Source organism: Spermophilus citellus (genome assembly GCF_964194105.1).
Source record: "Spermophilus citellus genome assembly, chromosome: 11".
NCBI classification, from domain to species: domain Eukaryota; kingdom Metazoa; phylum Chordata; class Mammalia; order Rodentia; family Sciuridae; genus Spermophilus; species Spermophilus citellus.
In genome coordinates this window covers 134,609,685-134,629,410 of record NC_138192.1, presented here as the reverse complement: position 1 = coordinate 134,629,410, position 19,726 = coordinate 134,609,685, and positions in this window count along the sequence as shown.

Below are 19,726 nucleotides of genomic sequence, written 5' to 3'. Positions count from 1 at the left end.
CCCCTTCCCCTGTGTCCAGATCTACCAAGTCATGTGCTCAACATGCGGCTAAAAGTCCTTCTATAATCAGACCTGCCCAGAGTGGATAAAAGGCATTCCCAAAAAGGTTTCAACAAAATAAAGTTAAAATGGCCATATGTTTAACTTGGCCTCAAGTTGCAAAATATTTCACAGTGTTATATGCTATTAATGTTGTAAACTTATACAGGCTTTTCAGCTGATCCAAAAGCTAAAGAGAAGAAAGTGAGTTAATTTTTTTAAAAAAGAGGTGAAAGACCTAGACACAGGAGAACAAATACTCAAAATATTAAAAAAAAAAAAACCCACAGGTGACTCCGATGTCCAGTGGGTTTCCCTGGCTGCAAACATGGGGCTGATTTTCAGAAGGTCATAGGCTGCTGGGACATTTTAGGGCAGCAGTGCAGACACCCGGCTGATGGAGGCCACATACACTCCTCCAGTGCTGCTCGACTCCCAGTCTTTCTGTTCTCTCCCTCAGCACTGGTGGGTGGAGGGCAGAACGGAGGACCCCCGGGGGGTCCACAACTTCATCTCTTTTATGAAATGTGGTACGCAGGGGCCAGGGGTTCCCATCCATAATCCCCGATATACCTGCTCCACACTGACCTGCTGTCTTAATTCTCTATAATTATTAATATATGTGTGCTATAAAAAATGGAAATGCCAAATAGCACAGAAATCACCCAGAATTTCCAGTTCTGGGAATGAGAGAAGAGGTGATTCCTGACAACCTTTCCACTAAGAAAAAGCAAAACCTGGGCCAAAATCTCTGCTGGAAGACACCAGGCGGTAAAGAAAGCAAAGAAGCGTTGAAAACCGTCGACCCAGGAAGGGAGAAGGGCAGAGCCTGGTCCCTCCAGGTCCTCAGTCCACTCCAGAGGAGAGGAGAGGAAGTGGGGCGGCCGCCCAGGAGGGAGTTCTGGGAGATCTGAAGGTTGTGGAGTCGCAAGGACACGTCTGCTCCTTCTCAGTCACTCTAAGTCCTCGAGCCACCTTCTAGAAATAAGTGTGAACACGCCTGGAGCATCAGGTCCTCCACCTGGATTATCTTCTCAACTTCCACACACCACACTATAGGCGCCAATCAGTATGCAAAACAACCACACTTACAGAAGGAAAAAATCAGAGCCCAGGGGAACAACAGACAGAACCAATGGGCCTGGGGGTCAGGTAGTGGAGGGTCAGACCCAGCCTTTAGAGCAACCGCCACTCATGAGTTCAAGTGAGCAGAGAGAGAGAGAGAATTTAGCAAGGAAATTCAAAGGTTTTTTCCTTTAAAAAAGGACATTATAAAGGCAACAAAATAAAATCGACCAAAGACAGATGAGAGAAGCAAAAGGAAGAGTAAATAAGGAAAACTAAAGGTCACATTGAAAAGAGGGAGTAACCGAGCTCCCTGGGAGGAAAGAGGAAAAAATGTCAGACATTCAGCAAACACAGCACTTAACTGCAGAGGATTTGCATCAAGTCTGAAAACACAAGCAGATGATACACCATGTTCAAGATGTTCCGCGTCTCAATGTCAAAGTGTGCCTCCATTCCCAGATGGAAGGATACCTATAGATTAAGATGCTCAACAACAAAAAGCAGTGCAAATAAAAGCAAGAAATAGTGCACAAAAGATGTATTCTTAGGTAAAATAGAAAATGGGAGGATAAACAGAAAAAATCATAAGTTCAAGGACTTACTTATAGTTAAAAATAGGTATTCAGAGGTGGGGCTCACAAAATTCAATGAAGACGGGCAAACCAAAGAGAGGAGACTGAGCAAACAAAGAGGTGAGGCCTCAGAACACGAGGAGGTCTTCCTATACAAAGAGGAGAACATCACACCCAGAGCCATCCACAGTTCCATGAAAATAGGATTCTTTCTAAATAAAAACCCCAAACCAAAAAGAGCTACTAAACAATCAATGTGAGGAGAGAGCTTGCCTGGATCGTGTTCCACATGGTGAACGTAGGCTCAGGAATAGTGCAGGGACAGACATTTTTGTCACAGCATTAAGTTAAAAGGGCTTAATTCACAGGAAAATCGTTGAGGACCAGCTCAGGAAGAAAGCCCAGCTCTACCCTCCATGTGAGAGAGGTGCCCAAGGACAGAGATGTGGAGAAGGGGGAGAAGTCAGGATTAAATATGCAAAGAAAACACAGTCCGTGGTCCTGGTTTGCAAGAGGGGAACCCCGTCACAGGCAGGGGATGAGGGGACAGCCGTTTACACTGCTAGAAGCCACAGTCCAGAGCAGAGCAATTGGAATACCTCGTTCCAAGTGACAGTGCCAGCTCACACACAGAGGCCGCAGGAGGAAGACGGGGACAGGAGAAAGGGGGAGGTGCAGAGAACACAGCTGCCACCGTCAGCCTGGATGGGGCTCAGGGGCACGGGCAAGTCAGCGCAGACCTCCACACGTGCTCCCTAACCAGCATGCTCCCTGGGCAGAGTGCTCCCTGGGCAGTGGCCTCCCTGAGCAGTGACCTACCTGGGCAGAGTCCTCCCTAACCAGTGTCTTCCCTGAACAGAGTGCTCCCTGAGAAGAGTGCTCCTTGGGCAGTGACCTCCCTGAGCAGAATCCTCCCTGAGCAGGATCCTCCCTGAACAGAGTGCTCCCTGACCAGTGTCCTCCCTAAAGAGTATCGTCCCTGAAGAGAGTGCTCCCTGAACAGTCACATCTCTGTACAATGTCTTCCCTGAGCAGAGTCCTTCCTGGCCAGTATCCTCCCTGGACAGTGTCCTTCCTGAAGAGAGTCCTCCCTGGACAGTATTCTCCCTGAAGAGAATCCTCCCTGAACAGTGTCCTCTCTGAACAGAGTGCTCCCTGACCAGAGTCCTCTCTGAATAGTGACGTCCCAGAACAGTGTCCTCCCTGATCACTATGCTCCCTGATCAGTGTCCTCCCTGGACAGTGACCTCCCTCAACAGAGTCCTCCCTGACCAGTGTGCTCACAGAACAGAGTGCTCCCTCAACAGCACACCAAGAATCCAGACAGCACGCTCCGTGAGGTTTGTGAGAGGGGAATCTTACAGGGTGCCCCACACCCTGCTCTCAACCACGGGAGGCCGTGTGTGCCACATGGCAGCCTGCAAAGCCAAGCTCCGTAAATCCCAGAAAGCAGAATTGATTCAAACAGTATTTTTGTTCATAATGAAACAAACTCAAAATTAATTATAAAAGAGCCTTTCTACCAGATGATCAGCAAAACCTGTAAATTAAACACTGTAGGGTCAAAGGGAAAAACAAAACTAAATTGGAGAATTTCTTTAAAAATGATGATAATGGGAAAGTCACAGTGAAATCAATAGGACAAAGTTAAAGTAGTCATCAAAAGAAAGGTCACAGTTTAATGCAGAAATCACTAAGGAACAGAGGAACAATAGGAAGTGGATTACATATTCTAACTCGGAAACCAGAGAAACGAACTCATCTAAAGGAAAGCAGAGAGCAGGAAATGGCAAAGATAAAAGCCAAAATTAATTATTTGGAAAAATAAAACAATGGACCTAATAAATAAATTAAATGCCAGTTGTGGGGGGAGGGAGGGGCAAGCCACAAGCTAACCTGATCCTGAAGAAGGGAGAAAGCCCAGGCAAACCGAATCAGAACGAAGGGACCAAGACAACATGACAATAAAAGGGTTTTTTAAAGAAACTACTTTGCGGGCTGGGGCTCAGGGGTAGGCGCCTGCCTCCCACATGCGAGGCACTGAGTTCCATCCTCAGCACCACATAAAAATACATGAATGAGGATATTGTGTCCATCTACAACTAAATTTTTTTTTAAAAAAAGAAACTACTTTGCAAAATTGTATGCAAATGAGAAAAGTACTGGTGACTTCCTGATAACATGATTTGTCAAAATTAACCCTTGCTGTGGTCAGTTTTCTGTCACTATATCAAAAGACCTGAGATAATTAACTTAAGAAGGGTGTTTGGCTCTCAGTTCTGAGGGTCTAGCCTGGGATCGGGCAGGCCCATTGCTCTGGGTCTCTGGAGGGTGTGACAGATGGCAATGGTGGGGGGGTGTGGTGAAGCCAACTGCTCACCTCGTGGCCAGGGAGATAGAGAAGGGACCAAGCGTTCAGCACACGGAGCTTTCTGGGACCCTCATGCAAATCACTGCGGCCCTTGTAGAGAAGGTCTACACAGACCGCCCACAGAGGAAATGGAGGAGGCAACCAAGGAACTAAGCCACAAAACAGCAACAGGCCCTCCCGAGGATTTTACAAAGAATCCCACCAAACTTTCAAAGACCAGATGATTCTCATGCTACTCAAACTGTTTCAGACACAGAGAAAGAAACAACTTTCAGATTATTCTGTGAAACATATTATTGTGTTTTCAGCCTCCAGATCAGAGATTTACTCGGAGGACAAAGGCTGCGTGTGCCTCTCTAGAATCAGAGAGAAGCAGGAAGGCCTCTAGCTTCAGGAGGAGCCTGGGGCGGTGCCTGGGGTGTCCGCCACACAGTCCCCCCAGAGGAGGGGCCAGAGCCCCCGGCTGGAGCAGGAGGAAGACGGCCTCTCTATGCGCACCTGAGAAGGAGCCGTGGGGGGGGGGGGTCAAGTGCACACACGCCTTCCGTGGGACATCACCAGAAGGTCACGCAAGGGAGTAGAAGAGCAGAGGAAGAGGTGACCACAACGGGCCAGACCCGTAGGGAAGAAGCTTGGAAACCCGCCTGGGGACAGTGAGGAGAACCCTTATCCTGGGGTGTTCCCTAAAGGCACAAAGAACTGCAGGAACCTAGGCCACGTGGGCACTGCTGGGGGGGGGGGGGTTGGGCATGTTCTTCAGAAACACTAGAGATAAGTCACAGACGTGGTGTTGGTGGGAATTAGGAGTTAAAGAAAAACAAACCCAGATACAGACAGAAGATCAAAAAGGCCGAGTTGAGCATCCCATGGGCCTGATTTTATATTGGGGATATCAGAACCAAGTGTATATTTTAGCCTTAAAAGAAACACATTTCCTGTCACCAGAGTAGGGAAGGGCTCAGCATGAGACCCCCAGGAACGGGCTGTGCCTCCTAGAAGACCAGGTCCAGTGCTCCCAGGAGCTGCGGCACTTGGCCCCACACCAGCGGGGACTAGGGGGCTGCGTCCAGGTGGTGGACCACAGCTGGCCCAGGGGCTCTTCCTCTGGAATACCTGCCTCTACAGCACTTGCCAGCGAGGCAAGGCCCAGGGACGTGCTAACTGCCACCATGAAGCCAAGAGACAGTAACGGCTCGCCTTGAGTGCAGGAGGAATCGACCCCTAAGGGCAGAGGAAGGGAGAAGGAGCCAAAGACTCAGGGCAGCGGGCCTGTGGCAGAGACGCTCAGGGCTGACGGTGGGAGATGGTATCCCAGAATGGGCCTCTGACAGCAGGGAGGATCAGTGTCACAAAAAATAGGGGACAGCTGAAAGGCCAAGGTTCGTCGTCGGAGATTAAAATGCACACACACAGACAGCAGTGACAAAGATGATGCACTTGACTGCAAGCTGGTGCTAGCTTATATAGAAAGTGGGAGTCAGTTATCTTAAACCAGGAAGCTCCCGGGGCCAATCATAGTAAAGGTCAGGTCATCACCTACGGTGCAGGAACGTCCACCCTGCATAAGGTTCCTGGAGGGCACGAGCTGTCCACGATCACAGAAGACGGAAGGACCAATTAGAAGGTTTTCAAAACAACTTGTTATCCGCCCACTGGCAACCTGCCCGCCGCCATGTTGCATGAGGGGCTCCTTATCTGAAAGGCCCCAGGGACTTCGAGCTGCCCAATGGCAACTTGCCCGCCGCCATGTTTGAAAGGCCCGGGGAGTCCTCGGGGAGATTCCCTACACCAGCGAGGAGCTGCGTCAGCAGAGCAAGGTGGAAAGCAGAAGGTCTGAGGGTTCAGAAGAGGGGGACACTGCCTGGGTGGACGTGGGGACTGCAGGCCTGCCTGGGGGGTGGGGGGTCGGGGGCTGGGCAATACAGGGAGTCCTGGCCCAGGCGTGGCTCACGGAACTTTCTCAGGCCCCCTGAGGGCCACGTCTGCGTGCCTGAGTATTGAGCACAGCTGCCCTGCACATGCAGGGTCGTTGGCCAGCATCGCAGCTCAGAGAGGGGGAGCAGAAGTCCACCAAATGCTCCCTGCCGGCAGGGATAGGAGTGCTGACTCCGCCCAGCACAGGGCCGTGGTGCTCAGTGGGAAGCGAGGGGCAGAGCCGTGCTGCTCCCAGGAAGGGGCGCCTCCTGCACCCTGAACATCTGGGGTTAGGACCAGGAGAGGGAGGGACTCTAGGGCAGTTTAGAAGGTGCCGTTGGACTTGGCAGTCTGGAGACAAGGTCAAGGGGGGGACTCAAGGTCTGACTGGGACCCTACCATGTTGGCCTGCAGATGCCTGAAGCCACACAGCCCCTACCAGCCTCCCCCAAAGATCACCCAGCTTGAGTCTGCACCTGCCAAACCCCCTTGGCCACAGGGGCACCCACAAGGTGGGCCCAGGGTCAGGTCTGCTGACTCTAATGCTGTCCTCATGCAGCCCTGGCCTTTCCTGGCGGGTCTCATCTCCCCCAGTGACCAGCTGATGATCCTGGGTGCTCTGGGGACAAGTCCTGTGGGCTCATCCCGTTGTCTGTTCAGGGGAAAAATTTCGGGTCCATGAGGCTGAAAACAGTGAGGCCAGAACACGAAGCCACACAGCGGACAGTGTGGCTTCTCTCCTGCGCACACTGGGAGTCTCAGGAGGTACGCTTCCCGCTCGAGGAAAGGACTTTCTGGAAGGAGTGTGGTCTAGAGTGGGACATCAGAGACTGCTCTCAGGACCTGTGTGCTGGTCAAGGTGATGCCTGGGGCACCACAGAGTGACCCAAGCTCAGGCCACGGGGAGCGCAAGCCCCCTAGGTGCAGCCTGCAAAGGTCTTTGGGGTTCCAAATGGAGTGGGTGGGGGACTGCAGCGAGCGAGGTCCTCCTGGGGGAAGAACAGTTGGTTTGAGGAGATGCTGAGCAGGTGCTGAGCCGCTAGTCTGGAGGGAGCTGGGTCCTGCCCACAGGTGCACGTGGGAGGAGGCGTTTCTGGAGGGGACACTGCTGTCCCGGGAGGATGCGCAGAGCCCCAGCCTGGTTCCTCTCCTCCTGCGCCCCCAGGCAGTGCAGCTGGGGCACATGTGTCCGCCCACCGCAGCTCCCTTGGGAGCTTTTCTCAGCAGACCCACTGGAAGATTTCTGTTGTTGCTACATTATTACGAATTTCTTTTGTTTTTACAGAAACAGGATCCAATTGAAGCCAGGGTTTGCAGGGAAAAAGGAAAACTCAGGAGAGGTCCTCCCAGCCTCCCTCCCTGCCGGCACCAGGGCTCCCAGGTCCGTCCTGGTTGCTCCGACCAGCTCCACAGCACAGCCGGACCAACCAGCTGGACCAACCAGCACTGCCTGCAGTGTCACTGTGACTGGCACTGATTGTCACTGTCTCCCTCAGCAGCAGTGCTGCTCCGCCCAAGGCTCCCTTTCCCTCCAGGGTCCACGAGTCCAGAGTGGTTCATGTGGAATGTGCTCAGGAACACAATGGTAGTGTCGGTGTCACCTGTCACCTGGTGCGCAGCACCCAAGTGTTTGCACATGGCTTAAAGTGGTGTGAGAATATGCTGGAGAACCCACAGCCAGATGGGCCTCAGGACCCACCTCCAGGGTGCTGGCCTCAGGACCCACGCTCCAGGGTGCTGGTCCTCAGGACCCACGCTCCAGGGTGCTGGCCTCAGGGACCCACCTCCAGGGTGCTGGCCTCAGGACCCACGCTCCAGGGTGCTGGCCTCAGGGACCCACGCTCCAGGGTGCTGGCCTCAGGACCCACGCTCCAGGGTGCTGGCCTCAGGACCCACGCTCCAGGGTGCTGGCCTCAGGACCCACGCTCCAGGGTGCTGGCCTCAGGACCCACCTCCAGGGTGCTGGCCTCAGGACCCACCTCCAGGGTGCTGGCCTCAGGACCCACCTCCAGGGTGCTGGCCTCAGGGACCCACCTCCAGGGTGCTGGCCTCAGGACCCACGCTCCAGGGTGCTGGCCTCAGGACCCACCTCCAGGGTGCTGGCCTCAGGGACCCACGCTCCAGGGTGCTGGCCTCAGGACCCACGCTCCAGGGTGCTGGCCTCAGGACCCACCTCCAGGGTGCTGGCCTCAGGACCCACCTCCAGGGTGCTGGCCTCAGGACCCACCTCCAGGGTGCTGGCCTCAGGGACCCACCTCCAGGGTGCTGGCCTCAGGACCCACCTCCAGGGTGCTGGCCTCAGGACCCACCTCCAGGGTGCTGGCCTCAGGACCCACCTCCAGGGTGCTGGCCTCAGGACCCACCTCCAGGGTGCTGGCCTCAGGGACCCACCTCCAGGGTGCTGGCCTCAGGACCCACCTCCAGGGTGCTGGCCTCAGGACCCACCTCCAGGGTGCTGGCCTCAGGGACCCACCTCCAGGGTGCTGGCCTCAGGACCCACCTCCAGGGTGCTGGCCTCAGGACCCACCTCCAGGGTGCTGGCCTCAGGATGGAGAGGTAGTCCAAGCGAGGGCAGCTGGAGAAGTCACATGGTGTGAAGCCCCTCTACCAGGTTCTTCAGGGCATCCCTCCACAGTGAGCAGACTCCCTGGGAACACGTGACTGCGATGCAGGTGGACTGTCCCTGACCCAAGACGGTTCAACCTCGGATTTATCAAATTCACTATGGTGGGAAAATGGCACAATCCAGCAGAGACCAGACTTCAGACTTTGAATTCACATCTTTCCCTGGGCCAGAGACTTGCAGTGTACTGTCCTCTCCAGGTGCTAACAGCTCGTGAGCTCCAGGAGAAGTGACCATGTTCACAGGGGACCACGAAGCCAGCGGGATTTTTCACAACCACATGAGCTGTTCAAAACGTTCTTGTAAAACAGGCTCGTGTGGGATGGCTTTGCCCAACGGCAGGCTAAGGGAGTGTCCTGAGCACAGCTGGGGCAGCCGGGCGCAGCCAGGATGTTCCACGGATGAAGGGAACCAAACACACTTTTGACATTTTCTGCTGACAGTGGGTTTACTGGAATCTAACTCTGTCATAAATCGAAGAACACGGATGTACTTTTTCCTCTAGGACACATCTGCCCAAAACTACCGGGAGCTGTGTTTGAAGTTCAGGTCATCTGGGAGGCAGTGTGGCCCCTTCTTCCTGTCACCTGTGCAGGCCCAGCAGGAGGTCAGGCCACCAACAGGTGGGAAGGACCCTGTGACTGGACAAGAGGCTTAGGGTTCAGTAGCATGGACAGGCCTCAGAAATGGACATGGCCAGAGCAGCACAGCAGGAGGACGCTGCCTCTCGGAACTGTGCCTCCACCGTCATCACAGAACTCGTCCATGAGAGGCACAGGAGCCACAGGTCCTGAGGAGCCGTCATCGGGGATAGCCCTAGTGAATCAGGCAGTTCTCCAAGGAGGACAGCAGGTGCTCCCAGGGGACAACACCCTGAGACACCTGGCCTTGGGATCTTGGGGACTGCCTCTGGCCAGCTCAGTTCAGGCACAGGCACATGGCACGAACTGACCCTAGAAGTGGTTCCCCCAGGACAGTTGAGTGGCATGCTGAGCCCTGCTGAGACCCCCTGGCCACCCACGCACTCTGAGAACCAGAAGTCTATGGACTCCAGGGGCTGGGCAGGGTCAGATCCAAGAGAGGAACCGGTCACAGCCACAGGAGCTCACCCCCATGAAATGAGAAAGCCCTCATCCTCCATGTGACCACGAGAGCACAGTCACCCTCGGCAGAAATCAACAGAGTCCCCATCTGGCTCCAGAGGATAAAGCAGGCAAAGCAGGAGCCAGGCAGGGGGAGGAAGGACAGAGGCCAGCAAGGAAGCTGGAGAGCCAGCAGCGGAACCAGCCACCAGGAAAATGAGAACTGATGCGTCTCCGTCAGTGGCAAAGGCTCCTGTGGGGCGGAGACGGCTTTGCTCGCTGCCAAACAGATGGCTGAAAAGACGGCCGATCCATCTCCGACTGTCCAACTAAACAGCTTCTGTGGGCAGCAGTGGGATGGGCAGCAGGTCAAGGTCAAGGTGAAAAGCAGGAAGTGAGGAGCAGGCATTTCAGTCCACGACATGAAGGCTGCCCACAAGCAGGACGGACAGAACCCAGCTCAGAGGCAGACCCCGCGACCTGCTTCCCAGCACCGAGGACGCCAGGCACCTAGTGCTGGGCTACCACCAGGGAACAGGGGGACTGTGAGAGGACCGGCTTGTGGCTGGTGATTCCTGTGGGGCTTTGCCTAGATCCCGGGACGTTTTCACACGGGATCAGTGAGACGTCTAACTCGCTGATAACCCCACTGGTAATCCCGTTAACGACTCCTGTGTGGGTAACACACCGTGAAGCTGATGTCGCTGCCAGGGGAGGCTGGGGGAGCTGCCAGGGCCTGCTGTGCTGTGTTTCACGACTTTTGGTGAGAGGACGTGTCATTTCAAGAGGAAAGCTTGCACACGTCATTAAGTAGAAATCAATTTGCACAGCATCTCACTTGACAATGCAGCCACCTCCGGGAGTGTGCCGGACCCGAGTCATCCCACACTGTGTGCGTTAATGTACCCCCAGTACGCTGAGTGTGGCCTTTGGTCAGGATCGATGAGGAATGAGACTCGGCACTTGAACACGTGGGGTCCTGGCCGAGAGACACCCTCAATCAGGGCTGAGAGTCAGGGCTGCTTCAGGGGGTGCCGGCCCCGGAGGGAGTGAGGGCCTGTGCGCCCAGGACACTCTCCGGCTGCCTGTTCACCTCCACTGCTTGGCCACCCACCCGCGGGCTGCCCAGATGGACTTTGTCCTGTCCTCCTTCATTTCCATGGGCAGTGGGGAGCCAACAAGTAGAGCTCCTGTTCCCCCAAACTGGACAGAGGCCGCGAGACTTTTTTTTGTCCGTTGCAGGGTGGAGCCGAGTCCTGCTGTCTTCAGCTTCTTGTGGACGGTGGGGGAGGCCCAGGAAGTGTCCGCAGCAGCAGTGTCTTTCTCCCCAGAAACCTGCAAGGCCACCAGCACCTCGGGGTCCAGGAAAGGCTGGGCCGACCCCACGCAGGACGCTTGACAGGAGAAAAGCCTCCTTCGGCCCCACCCAGGGCCTCCACTGGGACGTCTGTCCTGCTGGTCGGCCCCGGAGAGCTCCAGTCCCGGGCATTCTCCCCTGGCTATGGCTGCCCCCACCGCACCTCCTTGGGGTCAGAGATACTGGATGAAGGGTGTAACCACGTGAGCACACGCACGACCTTGGGCTGCCCTTTTTAACAGGAGATGGCACAACATGAAAATCAACCGCAGTAAGCCCCACGGTGTTGGCGGCAGGGCCTGGGGCTCCTAGCATCTGAGGTTTCTCCCTCTCCCCGAAAACCCGCGCCGCGGGGCTTGGAGAAGAGGGTTCATCAGATAAAAAGGAGAAGCTGGTATTTAGACCCCCAAATATCTGTGGTCTGGCTGGAGTCGTGAGAAGCCAGGAAGGGTGGTCAGGAGCCATGACCCAGATGTGTAAGAAGGTGCCCAAACCTTGGAACAAGTCCTCATAGGAAAGGCCAGCAAGGGCCAGTGTCCTGCAGTGCCCAGGGCAGGGAGGTGCCTCCTAGAGGGAGAGTGGGTGAGAGTGGGCGCCATGCCCTGGCCGGGCCAGCCCACAGGCCGCTCACCCAGCTCCAAAGAAACACCACACGTCTCCTGACACAAGGACTGTCCTCTCCTGACAGCCCAGCTGCGAGAGCTTTCAGAAGTCCCTCTGCCACCACAACCTCGAGGCCATGGCCAGGGTCCCACAGGATACCAGGGAGACTCGTAGTCCACCCCACTGGGAAGAGCACCCAGAGGGAGCCCCCAGAGTCACCTCTGAGCACGGCCCCTCCACCCTCTCTGCCTCCCCAGTGCTCCCCCTCCCTCCTCCACCCCCCTCCACCCTCTCTGCCTCCTCAGTGCTCCCCCTCCCTCCTCCGCCCCCTCCACCCTCTCTGCCTCCCCAGTGCTCCCCCTCCCTCCTCTGCCCCCCTCCACCCTCTCTGCCTTCCCTGTGTTCCCCCTCCCTCCTCCACCCCCCTCCACCCTCTCTGCCTCCCCAGTGCTCCCCCTCCCTCCTCCACCCCCCTCCATCCTCTCTGCCTCCCCTGTGCTCCCCCTCCCTCCTCCACCCCCTCCACCTTCTCTGCCTCCCCTATGCTCCCTCCTCCCTCCTCCACCCCCTTCACCCTCTCTGCCTCCCCTGTGCTCCCCTCCCTCCTCCGCCCCCCTCCACCCTCTCTGCCTCCTCTGTGCTCCCCCTCCCTCCTCCACCCCCCTCCACCCTCTCTGCCTCTCCTGTGCTCCCCCTCCCTCCTCCACCCCCCTCCACCCTCTCTGCCTCCCCTGTGCTCCCCTCCCTCCTCCACCCCCCTCCACCCTCTCTGCCTCCCCTGTGCTCCCCCTCCCTCCTCCACCCCCCTCCACCCTCTCTGCCTCCCCCGTGCTCCCCCTCCCTCCTCCACCCCCCTCCACCCTCTCTGCCTCCCCTATGCTCCCTCTCCCTCCTCCACCCCCCTCCACCCTCTCTGCCTCCCCTATGCTCCCTCTCCCTCCTCCACCCCCTCCACCCTCTCTGCCTCCCCTGTGCTCCCCCTCCCTCCTCGCCCCCCCCCTGCTGGCGTTTCCCAACACCTCTCTGCCTGGTCCCAGTGGCTGTAGGGAAATGTCACCTGCTGTCCTCTGGAGTCTGGGGACTCCAGCTTCTGGAGGTGACAGGAAAGGTCAAATGGCCCCAATCCCCAGGGCTCAAGACCTGCAGCTCTAGGCCCGGGTACTGGGTCCTGCTCGATGCTCTTCACGTCCTTCTCCCCGCAAGCCGCTGTTTGGATGGCCTGTCGCCCACTGAGCCAGAGCCTATTGAGTGCAGGGGGTGACAGGAGCCCAGGACAGAACCGCAGGTCCCTTGGCCTCTGGGGATGCCAGTACTGGCTCCCGACCCGGGCTGTGAACCTGGGCCGAGCCCAGGGCGCCCTTCCCTCCCCACCTGACCACGGCACACTTGTAGGGGGGCCTTTATCCCCTCTGTCCTTGAAGGGTGGTCCTGAGTCACCCGAGTCCCATGCACTTCCTCCTCTGTGCCCCTCGTCACCTTCCTCAGTGACCCTCACGTCTCCCTCTTGTAAGGGCCCTGTGATGACACCGGGCCCCACTGGGGAAGGGCCTGCCAGGGTGAGATCCTACAGGTAAAGGCGCCTGGGAAGTGAGGGTGCAGATGTCTCTGGGGTCCTTGTTCTGCTCCCCACAAGGCCCTTGGGAACAGAACACCGAGGGGCAGGTCCATCCCCCGGGAGGAGTCCCAACATCCCAACAGCTGCAGGCCACACTGTCCCAAGCCTAGGGGTGACAGCAGTCTCTGCCCCAGGAGTCCACACTCAACAAAGAAGAGAGGAGGCCACTCACAACAGGGAGGCCAAACACCCAAGGCCCAGGGGCCATGCCACCCGTATGGAGGGTGGGGACTGACACTGCTCCCCACCCATCTCCATCGATGCTGAGGGGGCAGGAGGGCACAGTGCAGCCGGCCCGGCCCAGCGCCATTCCCAGGAGAGCCTAGGTCCCTGGAAGGTGGCTGCTGAGCGGCCCCGGGGGGACAGAGTGCCCTGGGTCCCCTGCATATCCCTCTGCCTGCCTCTCTCCCTCCACTTTCCCTGCTAGATGGACACGGCCATGTGCTGGGCTTCACCACAGGCCCTCAGAGGGGGGCCCACGGGTCCCTGAAGGTGCAGGCTGAGGTGAGCAGGGAGACTCACGGCAAGCACTCTCGGCCCACCCTGCCACCCCAGGACCCCAGGGTCCGCAGACGGGGGCACTTCTGCTGCAGCAGTGGACCCAAGGAGACGAGCCCCCTCCTCAGGGGGCGAGCGGGTGCCCCTGACACTTCTCTGTGAGTTAAAATGTCTTCTAAGTTGTCTGACCCCGTCTTCTGCCTGGTTGTCTAGACTTCAGGTTGGCTCTGAGGGGGCCCTGGACACTCAGCCCCTGGGGCCAGGGACACAGCTCCTTCCAGGGCCACAGCCTCAGGGTGTCTGCAGTCATTGGCTCCACACGGGCTTCAGCTTGGGCCTGGCCACTCCCACCTGGAAGCCCAATGCCAGACCCAGGACACAAGGGACGTTGTCATCAGTCGCCTCGAGCAAGCTGGCCCTGCCCTCGTCTTTCTGGCTCCTGTGGGCCAGGACACGTGAGTCAAAGGGCCATGAGCTGAGCAGCCAACTGCTGTAGTCCGCTGTGACGCCACTGTGACCACAAGACCTGGCAAGAACTGGTAGATGAGGAGGTTTACCTGGGCTCACGGCTTCAGAGGTCTCCATCTGTAGACAGCCGGCCCGTCCCTCTGCCCAGGTGAGGCAGAAGTCCGTGGGGAAGGGCGTGGTGGAGGAGGGCAGCTGGGGACATGGCACCAGGAAGCAGAGAGCTCCACTCACCAGGGACAAAGTGGAACCCCCAAGGGCACGTCCCCCAGGGAGGCACCTCCTCCAGCCACACGCCACCAGCCTACAGTTGCCTCCCGGTCGGTCCCTGTCGGTGGCTGCCTAGGTTAAAGCTCTCGCAAGCCGGTCATTCATCTGAACTCTCTTGCACCGTGGCACCGTGAGCTTCAGGGACCTCCTCTCTTAGCACCAGCCGGAGCTGAGACGCTGGGACTGTAACCCCATGGGGTCCAGAGGACAAGGAGGGGCCTTCACTGCCTCACAGCCACTCGCTCTAGGGAACCAGGGGCTCAGTCACCCACCCTGCCCAGCGTCCACTCCGCCATGACGGTTCTCAGCTTGAGCTTGAGAGATGGTGGGAACTGAGAGCAGGGTCTACTGGGCGGTCTTCAGGTCACCGGGGCATTCCCTTGGAAGGGACACGGACCCAGCCCACCCCCTTACTCCTGTAACTTCCTGATGGCTGAGCTCTGCCGGGTGCTGCTGCTCACCACAGGCCCAGGCACCGTGGGTCAACAATGTCCCAACCAAAACCTCTGACACCTCGAGCCAGGGTAGACCTTTCTTCTTTATCAGGTGATTGTCTCAGGTACTTGTTATAGTGACAAGAAGCTGACTGACAGCAGCTCACCCTCCTGACATCCGGGGCTTATTCCCAGGCCTCCGACTCTCCTGAGGTTCTTCTGTGGTTTGTACTTAAGCCTTTTCCCTGTGGATTCTACCTCGAGTCCCTGCAGAGGGATCTGGACTCTCATCCTCATGCCATGTCACCCTCATGCCACCCTAGGTCCTCCCTGAGGTCTTTTCTTCCAGGTCTGCCTGGTAGGCCTTGGCCCTTCCCTCACCTCCCAGCCTGACGGGCCTCAGGGTCCCCAGGGAGGGTGGGCTGAGGAGAGCTAGGAAAACGCGGTGTGGGTAGACAGAGGACGCAGGGTGCTGGGGCACTCTAACAGCTCATGTGGTTTCCTAAGGCCATCGTGGATGGAGAGGAGGCAGGTGGCCACGGGACGGAGATGTTGAAGGTCTGGGCAATGTGGCTTGGGAACTGAGGGCTGGACAGGGGCAGCAGGCAGGGCCAGCGGGGAGGGTCTCCCACTCCCAGCCTCAGGGAGGAGGGCAAAGGGGAACTAGGAGACTTTCCACATGGCCCTTAGTCTCCAAGCTACAAAAGGTGGCCAGCATTCAGCAGAGGATCCTGCGCGGGACTGCGGGCGCCACCTACAGCCTCCGCTTGTTCTGGGTCCAGCCTCTTGGGAAGCAGAGCAGGAGCCGATGGACCAGTCCAGCCCTTTACGAAGCAAAGCAGAGAAGGAGCCTGGTCCCAGGGTTGGATCTGGATTATGTGGTCACTGGTGGTGGACGCTAGCCCTCCAGTACTGGAACTTCACTTCACACTGACCTCAGGGCAGTCACGTCCACTGCTGGCCGACTGAACTCACCAAACCCTAAGATGCAAGCTGCAAGCTCGTTTCTCTCCAGCCCATGAGGGCACAGCCAGGGCAGCCACTCTACAGAAAGGCTGGGTACAGATGGGCAGGACAGGGGCCGGGGCAGGGTCACCTGACCAGGTCTGCAGGAGGGACACCTCTCTTACTGACAGGCCACTTCCCCATAGGCAGTGGTCAGCATCACACAAGTGCACACTGGGTCACCTTTCCTGGATCCTGAGTGGAGGTTCACCTAGAGGGGCCACCCCTTGTCCAAGGGGATGAGAACACAAGGGTCCTTGTGTCCCTCCTCAGGAGGTCTCAGTGGAGTGGACACCAGCCCCAGAGGGCCAAAATGTCTACACCGACTTCCCTCCTGCTTGCCCTTCTCCTGTCCCCAGCTCATCAGTCTCTTGGGTGTTTAGGGAACCCTCTTCCCAGGCTCTGTGTTCAGTGGACGCTGAGAGCCAAAGAGGGCATGGAGGCCACAGCCCACACCAGGGGGAGGGGCCTGGGGTGGAGGATCAGGCCCCACGGGTGGCCAGCAGGCAGGACGCTCCAGCACCCTGGGGCAGCTGCAGGGCGGCCAGCAGGCAGGATGCTCCAGCACCCTGGGGCAGCTGCAGGGCGGCCAGCGTCTGCCCAGGAAATGGACACCAGCCCCCAGGAAGTGGGCACTTGTTTTAGCTTCCAAGGCTCAGGAACATGCAGCAGAAAGAGTGGCCTGGAGCTGACCGGAGCCGCACCGTGGGGCCCCGAGGAGGGAACCGGCCCTGCCCAGCTGGCTGCCCGCTCACATCTGCAGGGCCTCCAGGTCCCCTCGGCCGGGCTGACTACCCAGGAAGGGCAAACAAGGAACCCGAACGTCCCACCCCAAGCACAGGCAGTGCCTGGGCCCCGCACCCCATTCCATTTGAGCCCCTCAGGCCTGAGGTGGTCACTGAGGTGGTCACAGGGCTCCCGTGTGGCTGTCACCGGCAGCCCATGCTCAGCCTCTGCTTCCTCCCTCCTCCACCCCCTTTCCCTCTCCCTCTCTCCAAAGAAGGCAGAAGAATTCTTTGGACGATTCCATTTTCAGTCTCCAGGCAGTGAGCCTGATGCCTGTAGACAGCACCTCTGGAGTTCTTGGGGACACGGATGGGCTGCCACGTGCCCCAAGATGGCCCTGGAGTCCTGCATCCTGGGGATGTGTGGGTTCCGAGGACAGGGGCAGTCAGGGCACCCGTGTTGGCTTATTTGGGCTACGATGCATGGTCTTCTCTGCTGCATGCCAGGTCCCTGCAGTGACCCCAAACCCTCCCAGCGGTGGCATGAAGACAGCCACCACTGTCCCCACCATGGGGAGGGAAGATGGAGCAGCTCTCCCACCTGCCACCACACAGGCAGCCATCCTGCCTGCTCGCTGGGCTCCTCACCAGGGCAGGGTTGTTCAAACCACCCCCTGGTACATCTCATCAGTGTTGGTTGGTTGTCCCAATGTCCACTGCCTCCTCCACGGGTGACTTTGAACGACACCCCCTCAGATACCTGGGCTGTTGGCTTCTGCTGTGAGCTGATGCTTCTTCCATGAACACATTTGTTGTCTTGATAGCTGCCTGGCCAGCTGCTAGGCCAGTCACTGGACATCCCTGTGCCACTGAGTCCCCACTGAGCGTGTGGAGCATGGGCGCCTGCCCTCTGCTGTCCATCAAACACTGACAGCGGGCTACGGTGAGGGCTGTGGTCATCCACTGGGAAGGAGCTCCTTGGGTTCCGGTCGCACATGGTGACTGGTTTCTTGGTCTTCCCGAGCCTCATGTGGCAGCCTCAGGTGGCACCCAGGGATATGACTTTTCCACTCTGCTCTCTGACTTGGGTGCCCCGCTTAGCAATGCGTTTCGCCCCAGAGTGTAAGAGCACTCACAGTGCGCCCCTCGCCTGCCCTCCCGTCTCTTGGAGCCATCTGGAAGTGATTCACTGTGAGGTAAGAGTCCAGCTTCAGCTTTTCTTCCCCCCCCCCCCCCCGCTCCTTTTTCAAAAACTGTGGCCACCTACGCCAGGACACGTGTTGCACAATCCGTCCTCTCCACACGGATCTGATTATCTCTTTTCATGTGACCAGCGCTCAGAGTCTCGGTCATTTCTCAGGCGCTCCTTCTTCGGCTGCCACCGCCGTCAGCCTCAGCCGCGGGATTCTGCATTTGCAAACTTTTGAGGGGTCCTGAGTTTGGGCTGGGCCACCTGCCTTGATGCTCTAGTCTTGGTTCTTGCGTGTTCTTCTAAGTGGACTTAGCATCATTCTGTTCCCCAAACTTGACTCTGGGGACTTTAGTTGGAATTCCATTCCCAAGGTATTCGAGAGCCCTCCAGGAGAACTGTGCACCTAAACAGGGCCGCGGGCTTCCCCTCGCTTGCCTGCAGAGCGCCCACCGCCTCCTGGGGTGGCTCACGGGCAGCACTGGAGAACTCGGTCACTCTCACAAGGGAAGCGTGTCTTTTCAATAGAGCCATATTTCATTCATTAGAAGACAGTGTTGATTAGTTGTACTAGTAAGTTGATGTCACCTTCCCAAGAAACAGGGCCTCAATATTTAATATATGTCATGGTTATGAAAATAGTTCTGTTTCAGAAAAATTAGATAAACTTGGTTTGCTGATAAATAAACATCTAGGAAAAAGCATGGTTTCTTAGGTTCTGTTCTGTGACCGCCCAGCTCCCGGAGGCCCATCTGGGTTTGTCATCTTCAAGCTGTCTCTGGACCTCCTGGTAGCTACTGTCAAGGTAGCATTTGAGCTTAGCTCAAGGCAAATGATGTCCTTTAGGTCCCAGGGCTCTGTGACAGCAAAGCCAGCCGCAGCATGTGCTGGTGGGGGCAGCGTGGAATGGGAGGAGCCCTGCTAGTTCGGAGGGGCTGTTGGGAGTGTCTGCCTTCCGGAGTGTGGGATGCTGCACACGCCTGCACACTTTGAGATTAAACAGCTGCCCCAATATTGTGTAGCAATGGACAAGTTCCCAGTTTTTATGAGTTAACTAGAAATTTCTAGTTTGTAATATAAGAATGGATCATGAAAAGGTCTAACAACATTCACAAAAAGTCTCAGTTCTCCGAGAGCAAGGGAGCTGGCCAGCATGAGCTTCTCAGGAAGATGCTGCACCGGAGGCCACGGGCTGCCGTCCTGCCCAGGGGCTGCAGGCGGGACGAGCCCAGGCGCTGGCAGGTGAGAATCACAATTGACCGCACTGTACCCTGAGGACACCAGGAACTGGGACAGTCCTGGGGACCAGCTTTGGCATTGACTATGTCACAGCCAAGCCCTCGCCGGCTCTCTGTGTCCCAGATGTCAGGGCCCGGAGTCCACGCCGCTGGAAACCTCCACCTGGCCATTCTACGCCAACAAAATGTGCAGGAACACAAACCCACTGCCCTAGAGACCAGGGCTCAGCTCACTGCCAACACCTCTGTCCTGGAGGCAGGCCACGTCCTGATGTCCTGCCAACCCAGACTCCAGGGCGAAGGCTTCTGGGCCAGGTTCTGGCATTTGTGACACCACGCACCTCCTTCCTGCCTCCTGAACCGTGTCGCTGCACCTGAGTCCCAACTGCCACCACCAGGACGCTGTCAGAATTGAGCACTGGGCAGGCACGGCTTCGCAGGTCCTCCGTTGGTCACAGGATGGCGGCCACTTCACTGCACAGGTGATGGGAGACGCCCCTGGCCTGGTGTGAGCGCTCCACCTGCACATTCCCCACGATGAGGAGACTCCTCAGCCCCTCTGCTACCTCGGGAGCCCATGACAGTCACAGCTTAGAGCCAGCACCCAATCCCACCCACCCCTGCCAGTCCAGCATGCTCAGCTCTCCAGCCAGGACAG